Genomic DNA, 8,995 nt, shown 5'->3' on the forward strand with positions numbered 1-8,995 from the left:
GTAATCACATGTGCATTACTATATTATAGCAGTTCTTTGTCTCCTGATTTATAGGTTATATGCTAAACATGTACACATTTTTCCTTCCTTTTTATCCACCTCATATATTTACAAAAATGCAAAATGCAAAGTCACCAACATGATTAATGCAGAGTTTAAAAATTTCCCAGAATATATTCTCTCCCTCTTTTATATATTCAAGTAGATAAAATCTAAGAATATATTAGGCTTTGAAAATTACCGGAAAATATTTCTCAAATGTGGCTGTCTTTACTGTATGTGAAATACACTGATTGCTGGAATATTTTGTTCTGCACCTAGTAACTGACATGTGAATTAGTTATTTTTTCTGCATTGGTTTGAGGAATTTAACCCTCAACCTTCAACTAAAACTAGCAAGCCAAAAACACAAGTTTTGTCAAGCAACACAGGTTACCTATTTGCCACAGGAACAGTTTTACAAATAAGGAAATCTAGTGCACATTTTAAAAGATTACAGTGAAATGTGACCATCTACCAATAACAGCTACCATTTTTGAGCACAGAATCTATGATAAGCAACTTATATTCATTACCACATGTAGTAGTCACGATGTATTATCTCATTTAATTATCACAATTGTCACAAAGCAATCCTGCAAGGTATCAGTATAACCATTTAAGGATGAAAAACAACTGAAGTTTAGATTCAAGATCAGCATACTTATAAGTTGTACAGCTAGGAATTGAACTCAAATATAGCCTCATAAAAAAATGAGTATGATTAAATATATTACTGAGTAAATATACTTCAATGATTTTCAAATGTTGTAGAAAAATGCACAGTTGTATGTTATTACATGTCCATCTAGAATGGAATGTATAAAATTTGAGCTGGACATAATGCCTCTCAGGTATAGACTACATTTCCTAGACTCCCTTGCAGCTCAGTAGGCCCAAGACATGGTATAAAACCAACCACGTTATCTCCTTAGAGGTAAAGCTGCTTGTCCTAGACTTTCTCTTTCCTATAGAATTTTATTAGTACCTTCTATAGACTAAATGTTTGTGTCCCTTCCCAAATTCATATGTTAAAATCCTATCCCTCAAGGTGATGGTATTAGGAGATGGGGCCACTGGGAAGTGATTAGGTCCCCTCATAGATGGGATTAGTATTCATATAAAAGAGGCCCCAGAGATCTCCCTCACCCCTTCTGCCATGTGAAGTTAGAGCAAAAAAACAACCTTCTAGAAAGTGGGCTCTCACCAGACACTGATTCTGCTGGCACTTGACCTTAGACTTCCCAGCCTCCACAACTGTGGGAAATAAATATCTGTTCTTTATAAGTCACCCAGGCTATAGTATTATGTTACAGTAGCCTGAAGGGACTAAGACAGTATCTACACTTTCCAGGCATGCCATATCATGGGGGAGAGGAAGATGAGCAGAATCCTCCCCTGTTTTCAATCCAGTGGAATATCAAACATGTAAAGAAAGAAATACCATCACAGTGTATTGAATAGCAAAGAACAAAGTCTTATGGGAGAATAAAGAAAAAATCACTTATTTAGGCTAGAGATTTCAGAAGTCTTTCCTAGATTGTATTAGTCTGCTCAAGCTGCCATAACAAAATACCATAGACTGAGTGGCTTAAACTACAGGAATTTATTTCTCACAGCCTGGAGGCTGGGAATTCTAAGATCAAGGTGCTGGCCAACTTAATTCCCTAGCAAGGACCCTTTTCCTGGCTTGTAGATGACTGCCTTCTTGCTGCATCCTCACATGGCAGGGGGGTGGGGAGCTCTCTGGTCTCTCTTCCTCTTTATAAAAGGACACTAATCCCATTATGGGAGCCCCACCCTCCAGACTTCATCTAACCTAATTACCTCCCAAAGGCCCTACTTCCAAATACCATCACACTGGGGGTTAGAGTTTCAACACACAAATTTGGGGGGACACTGTGTTATTCAGTCCATAACACAGATGATGTAAAAAGTGAACTGAATATCGAAGGTTCACTGACTTCTAGTCTTGGAGTTGAATTTGTTTTTAAGGCATGCAGGATACTGGGAAAAGCTAGTGCTTTCTCTTTACCCTGCAGGTGCTGGGGTATTTGGTTTATCCTCTGCCTCAGACTATGTAAAAAAACTATCTCTTCTCATTTACAAAGCTGGAAATAACTACTCAAAATATCACTATTCATTAGAAGGAGGTTTTTCATAGATTTTTAAAAAGTTATTTTGAAATAATTATAGGGTCACAGGAAGTTGCAAAAATAGTACAGAGAGGTCCCATGTACCCTTCATCCAGCTTCCTCCAGTGTAACACCTTATAGAACTATAGTATAATATCAAAACCAGGAGTACAGAGCTTATTTAGATGTCACCAGTCTTTACAAGCACTAGTATGTGTGTTTGTGTGTATGTGCGTGTGAAGTTCTATGCAATTTTATCACATGTATAGATTCATGTCACCACGACCACGATCAAGATACCAAACTGTTCCATCATTGAAAAGGAACTCCCTATAATTCATCCTGAGCAAAATTTCTCTCTAGCTCTGACCTACAAAACCAAACGAGTTATGTGCTTCTAAATGAAACAGGCATAGGATAGATATTTCCATTCCAAAAGGGAGACATAAGAAGGAATAAAGGAGTGACAGGTCCCACACAAGTGTAAAACTTAGCAAGGCAAACTCCATGAGATGTTAAGGCTTGAGAACAATCCTCTTTGACTCAATGCTCTGCCCTCCAGACCTGCTGGGAAAGCAACATCACCCCCATGACTCAGCAGGGTGCTGCTCATGCCTTGGCTCTCTGTGGCAGCCACAGCCATGCCACAGCTCTGCCAGGAGGGGTCTTACCCCCATAACTTCTGTTGGAGGTCATCTACCCTTTTGAAAAAAAAAAAAAAAGAACTCCCTTGGGTTACTCCTTTATAGTAGCATAGTCCCTAGTACCTAACCTCTAACAACCACTAATATGTTTTCTATCTCTATGATTCTGTCATTTCATACATGCTAATAAATGGAATCAAACAGTATATAACCTTTCTTTTTAATAGCAAGGGCACAGTACAATGCAGTACAATGCATGCGACCAATGTCAAGCAAATATTGTCTCTTATCTGGCTCAGTGTTTTGGCTTTCCCTGGATGTCCCCTTGTAATATCTGCTATTACCACCCTTGGGCTCTACTCTCTTTATCTCTGGGAACAGAAGCCAGACCAAAGGTGGCCATATCTACTGATTAAGAGGCATACAGGGCCACAATCTTAACCATAGACACTCTGAAAGGGCTTGACAGAGCTCAGTTTTCTAGTTTATATGTGAAGTGACACTCTTCCCATGGTGCATTCAGAGGGGTGATACGACTTGCTCACTAGGTTTGGGCAGCAGATGGGGTTATTTTTCCATTAGAGGGCAACAAAAACATACAGTGATGTTAATGAGCAGTGCTGAGTCTTTAGATGAAATAACAGCAAAGAAGAAGAAAGCCAACAGGCAAAAAATAACATCAAACAGGCAAAAAATAACCATCAACAGTATGGTCCTTCGTTGCCGGACTGTCACAAGAAGTCAAAATAGAACAAGGAGACCAGGTTGCTGGTGAGTATTGTTGCACCAGGGCATATAGTGAATTCCAGCAGGTTTTTTCTTACCTTTGGTGAAAACAAGCTAGCTTCACTGCTGCTAATGGTCTGCATGCTCTTCAGGGCCAAGGGGCAGGTGTGCTCTTGCTGTGGGAAGTAAAAAGACAAAAGATAAGTTTCTCTTTAACTCAAAACCCTCCTCACATCTTAGAAGAGTACCAGATGGATTTCTTTTAACATAAAAAGTTAACTTGTACAAACTAGTAGACTAAAACATAGACACACAGTTATATAATTTGGGGTTTGAAAAAACTTTTTAAAGCATTATAATAACATAAAAGATTGATATATTTTCAAAAAGTTTTGAATAATAAATTAAAAATTTTGGCAAGAACCTAATATGTAAGTTAGAAGGGAAGTGCCAAATGAAAAAACACTATGTATTTTATAGTATAGGAGGTATATAGTAGGTACAGAAGGTACATATTTTAGTAGGTGTATACACACATATATATATAATCATACATATAATAAAGGGTTAATATATTAATTATATGAAAACATGATATACATTATACTTATGTTAATATATTAATATCTCTTGATAATTAACAGAAAACTATAAATTCTCCAATAGAAAAAAAATGACATAAGAATTTTTGAAAACAAATATAAATATTTATTGAGTGCTACTTTCTGCCCAGTATATTGCTATGTATTGGGAATAGAGCAGAATATCTGAAACGAAAAATTCATTGGAAACTTATAGGAGATTTACAGTTTAATAGGAATAATATCAGTGTTCAATAACTATCAAAAAATAAATACAGCCTTACACTTAAAACAATCATAAAATATAATTTTCAGCTGATCAAATTGCCAATGATTAAAAAAAGAATAGCCAATGTGGACTTGAATGTTGGGAAATAGGCATTAATCACTGACAACTTCTTGGATGTAACTGTCAAACTATATTTAAATTATTTCATAATATATGTATATGTGTGATTACACATATATAGACATAGGCACAAAGGTTCTTATAGCATTGCTTAAAATTGTAAAAAAAAAAAAATGGAAACAATGTAAATAGTCAATAAAGGGGGAATGGGTAAGGGAATTATGTTACACCCCTATAATGGAGTACTATGCACCATTACAAGCCATGATCTAAAGCTATTTTACCCACATACAACTTTTCCGACTAATATGTATAGTATTTTATTTGTTGAAAAACCAAGTACACAAATGCCGTGAAAAATGGTGTTTTTCTCTAGGTGGTGATTTTTAATTAGAAAGAAATTTTTACTACTCCATATTTTCTTCTCTTTTTTTTTTTTTTAAACTTAGAATTAACATTTATTACCTGTAAAAATAAAACAATGAAGCAAAAAGGCAAATTAAAACACAGGAGTTAGAACAGATTGTAAGTCAGTACATTAGCATTGTCTTGAACTCTGTTTTGTGTTTTTAAGACTATTAAGTAACAGCATCTAGTTTGACCCTCAAAACAACTCTGTAAGTTGTGTTGTTTTGGCTAAGCAAAAATTCCCTCTAGAATATACTCAGAGTAGGAGTGTAAAATCAGAGATTTATCACCAGTGAATTAAAAGAAAATTGTACACATTAATCAGTGTTGAAAGCACAGGATGAGCCAGACACTGTAGAGACACCCTCCCATTTTGTCCTCTTTTCCCCGGGAGATGCACTAGAGTCCTCTGTGCTCACTTCTTAAACCCAGTGGGGTAATTGTGAGCAGGTGGGAACTGCCAAAGTCAGGTTCTGCACACAAAACATACTAAAGAGGCTGCACAGGGAAAACTATTTATTCCATAATAAAAGTTGGACTAGTATTATGTGGCCACATGATTTGTTCCACCTGCAATTTGATATCCAATGCTTCCAGCAAGGCTCCTTGCAGACCTAAATATCTTCCTCCAAATCTCAGAACAATCCTTGCCTGCTTTACAAGGACAAAGACACAAGCACACTTAAGCATATGCATAGGTGTACATGTACATACAAACAAAATACATACATAAAGAAGCAATGTTTTTACTTTTTAAAAAGTGTATTTCCTATAACAGGTATTGATATCGTTATTTTACAGATGATAAAACTGAGATTCTTACTCTGTGAATGTGATTGACTTGACTAACATACTACTGGTGAGTTTCCCAGCCTGGACTTAAACCCAAGTTTCTTGGTTCCAAAGACCATACCCTCCCCATTAACGTCCTGCCACCTCAAGGGTCCCACAAGTACTTTCTGGCTCTGAAATGCTAAAACCTTGATTCCTTGTAAGAGGAGAGCCTCAAATTATGCAGTATGTTGCCTTCTCAGAGTGAGGAGTCAAGGCAAGAGAAGACTGATTCATCAACCACAGTGTGAACACTAAGGATTCGATAGATCTCAAGTAGTTGTGGGATCAAGACCAGTGTCATTACATTATGGGAGCTGTGTCTGTGTGTTCACCTCTGTATCTGCCTTAGTGATCCTGTAAGTGAGAAACATAATCTCCAGCTCATTAAAACGTTGTTAGCATGGCCATATACGTTCAAATGTGCTCTAATAAATATCTGTTGTTTTCACTTTTGACAAGTCTCATGGTGCTCCACCAAAAGAAACTGACAAAAGAACATAAACTTAGATTTGGCAAAAAGCATAATAGATAAACATTCAATTGCAAAGTTCTTTTTCCATGGCAAATTTTCTGAGTCATCCAAGCACTGGAACTTCTGAAAATTCCTTTTCAGTAGAGCACCAAAGCAATTCTGTTGCCTCCAAGTTCTTGATAACTTACTTAATGTAGTACAGAGTTTTTCTGAGGTAAAGCTTGGTTTCTGAATTCTCACTTTCCCTGTGTTTTCTACTGTGAAGCTCTGAGTGGACATATAACACTTTACTGGGGCTACAGTGCTCTTCAGAGGAGTCAGGGACCTTCGGAAACTCCCAGGTTGCATCATAAAGAGGATTACAATAGATTTATTGTACATAGGAAGTGAGTTACGAAGTGTTTTCTGTTAGGCATCATTTTAACAGAGAATCTTTCTTGAAAATTCGGTGTTGGCAGAAAAGAACACTCTCGCCTGAATGAACAAATTATTTTTTTGAGCAGAGATTTTCCCATAAACTCAGTCTTCCTTGAAGAGTTATCGATTTGCTTCTTGGCTTATGAATCACTAGTAAGACTAAAAGAATCAAAAGGGAAATTAAAAATATACTTCAAAGTGAGCAAGGAGCTGGATCTTTGTATTTTTTCTCATCTTTGATATGACTGTGGTTAGAAAAAGCCATTATTTGAATAATTTAGTTCTTGGAGTAATCAGACCCCACCCCAAAAATAACCATTACCGATTAAAAGGTTAAATGTGGGTGACATATTTCATATTGTAGGCATCAGTGTCCATTATATTTCTGGGATCTTGCTATATTAAATTTTACCCATAATCAAATCAGTAAATAGATGTTAGTTGAATGCCCAGGCTTGTGTGCAGCCCAGAACAGTTTTCACAAACTGTAAATAATGAACAAAAAGACAAGTTCTCATACCTCTTACCTAGAGAGCTTCAAGAACTGATTTTTTTTCTTTTTAAACACAATGGAAAACACACTGGTTATTCTGTTTCTTGAATACCGCATGTCCCTTCCAGCTTCAGGAAGTTTACATACGCTTTTTCCTGTGCCTGGAAGGTTTTTGCCCAACTCTTTCTTGTCCTCAGGTCTTGACTTAAATGGCAGATACTTACAGAGAGAGGCTTTCTCTGATTCAGTGTTGCCATACACACACGCACCCCCATTATTCTCATAGCATTCACTTTTCCCCGTATTATAATTTTTCAATATATTCTATTTGTTTATTTGTTTAATTTGTGTGGCTCTCTTTGGAATGTAAGATCTATAAAGTTACTGTATCTCAAGTGTAGGTTGAGTGACCGTGACACCAGTGACACCAGTGAAGTGTAAGCTTCAGAGGTACTTGCTTGACCTATATTCATTAATTTATACTATTTTTATTTTCTTCAAGAGGGCTCCCATATTTAATAAGTATTAGGCCCCCAAAATCTGGATTTGCCTTGCGCCCTGTAGCAGACACACTCTTAAGGTTACCCTCAATGGGTCCTGCCCTTGTATAATGCCTTCTACTTAAGTGTGAGTGGAACTTAATGACTTGAAGCTAGGCAATAGTATATGGCAAAGGTGAAGGAATAGGCACTCTTGTGATAGAGCTACATTATATAAGATTCTGTCTTTACAGACTGGAATGATGGATTCTCCTGCTGGCCTTGAAGAAGTAAGCTTCCATGTTGTGAGAGGGCTGGTGAGAGGGCCTGTGAAGGCAGTCTCTAGGAGATAACTACAGGCTACAACTAATAGCCAGCCAGAAAATGGGGTCCTCAGTCCCACACCACAATAAACTGAATTCTACCCACAATCACAAGGGCTTAGAAGAGGACTCCAAGGTTCCAGACGGGAAAACAGCCTTGACTGCAGCTCTGTGAAACCCTGAGTCGAGGATCCAGCTAATCTGTGTCCAAACTCCTGATCCATGGAATCTATGAGATAATAAATAGGGGTTGTTTTAAGCTGCTAACTTTGTGGTCATTTGTTATGCAGCAATAATAACTAAAACAATCACCAATGTCTGGTGTAGTGCCTATCACATGCTAAGAACTCAAAAATATTTAATGAAACACGGATTATATTCAGGCTCCTCTGAACCCATTACTGGATTTCAGGGTTTATCTAAAAAAGGGATCAACTGAATTGGAACAATTTAACTTAAAACATTTCCTTAATTATACTATCTTGTTTCAGTTTGTCTCATTAAACTAAAAATATTCTTAGTTTTGCTTTTTTATCCAACTAGAAGACTTTAGTCCAATTACATTTATCACAATACATGTAGTGTGATGTCTGTAAATCCTATTTTGTGGGTTTTCTCTCTTTTTTGTTACCTGGTTATTCCTTATTTATTTTCACTTTTGATTACTGAACTACATCCTACTTATATTTAACTCTTACATGGTTTGGAAGATAAAACAGCAAAGAGCAGATTCAAAAAATAAGGCAAAAAGACTAGGATAGGAAGGTTATTTATACCTGGTCAAGGGAAAAATATTAAATCCCTGAGTTAAAATACAGCCAGATATAGGCATGCAGGAAATACCATTTTTGCTCAGGTTGTTCCCTCTTCCCAAAATGACCTCACCTACCTTCTCTGTTTGGCTCATTTTTCAATTCTCACAATGACAGTCTCCCTAGGGTTACATCTGCCCCTCTTCTCACCTCATGAGTTAGGTATTTCTAAAATGTACCACTTTAGCTCTCTGTAAATATCTCCATCAAATCACTCTCTCCAAGCATTCTTCTTTCTATTTACCTATCCCCATAGAGAGATTATTAGCAACCTGAGAAATGG

This window comes from Balaenoptera musculus, chromosome X (assembly GCF_009873245.2).
Source record: "Balaenoptera musculus isolate JJ_BM4_2016_0621 chromosome X, mBalMus1.pri.v3, whole genome shotgun sequence".
In the NCBI taxonomy this organism is placed as follows: domain Eukaryota; kingdom Metazoa; phylum Chordata; class Mammalia; order Artiodactyla; family Balaenopteridae; genus Balaenoptera; species Balaenoptera musculus.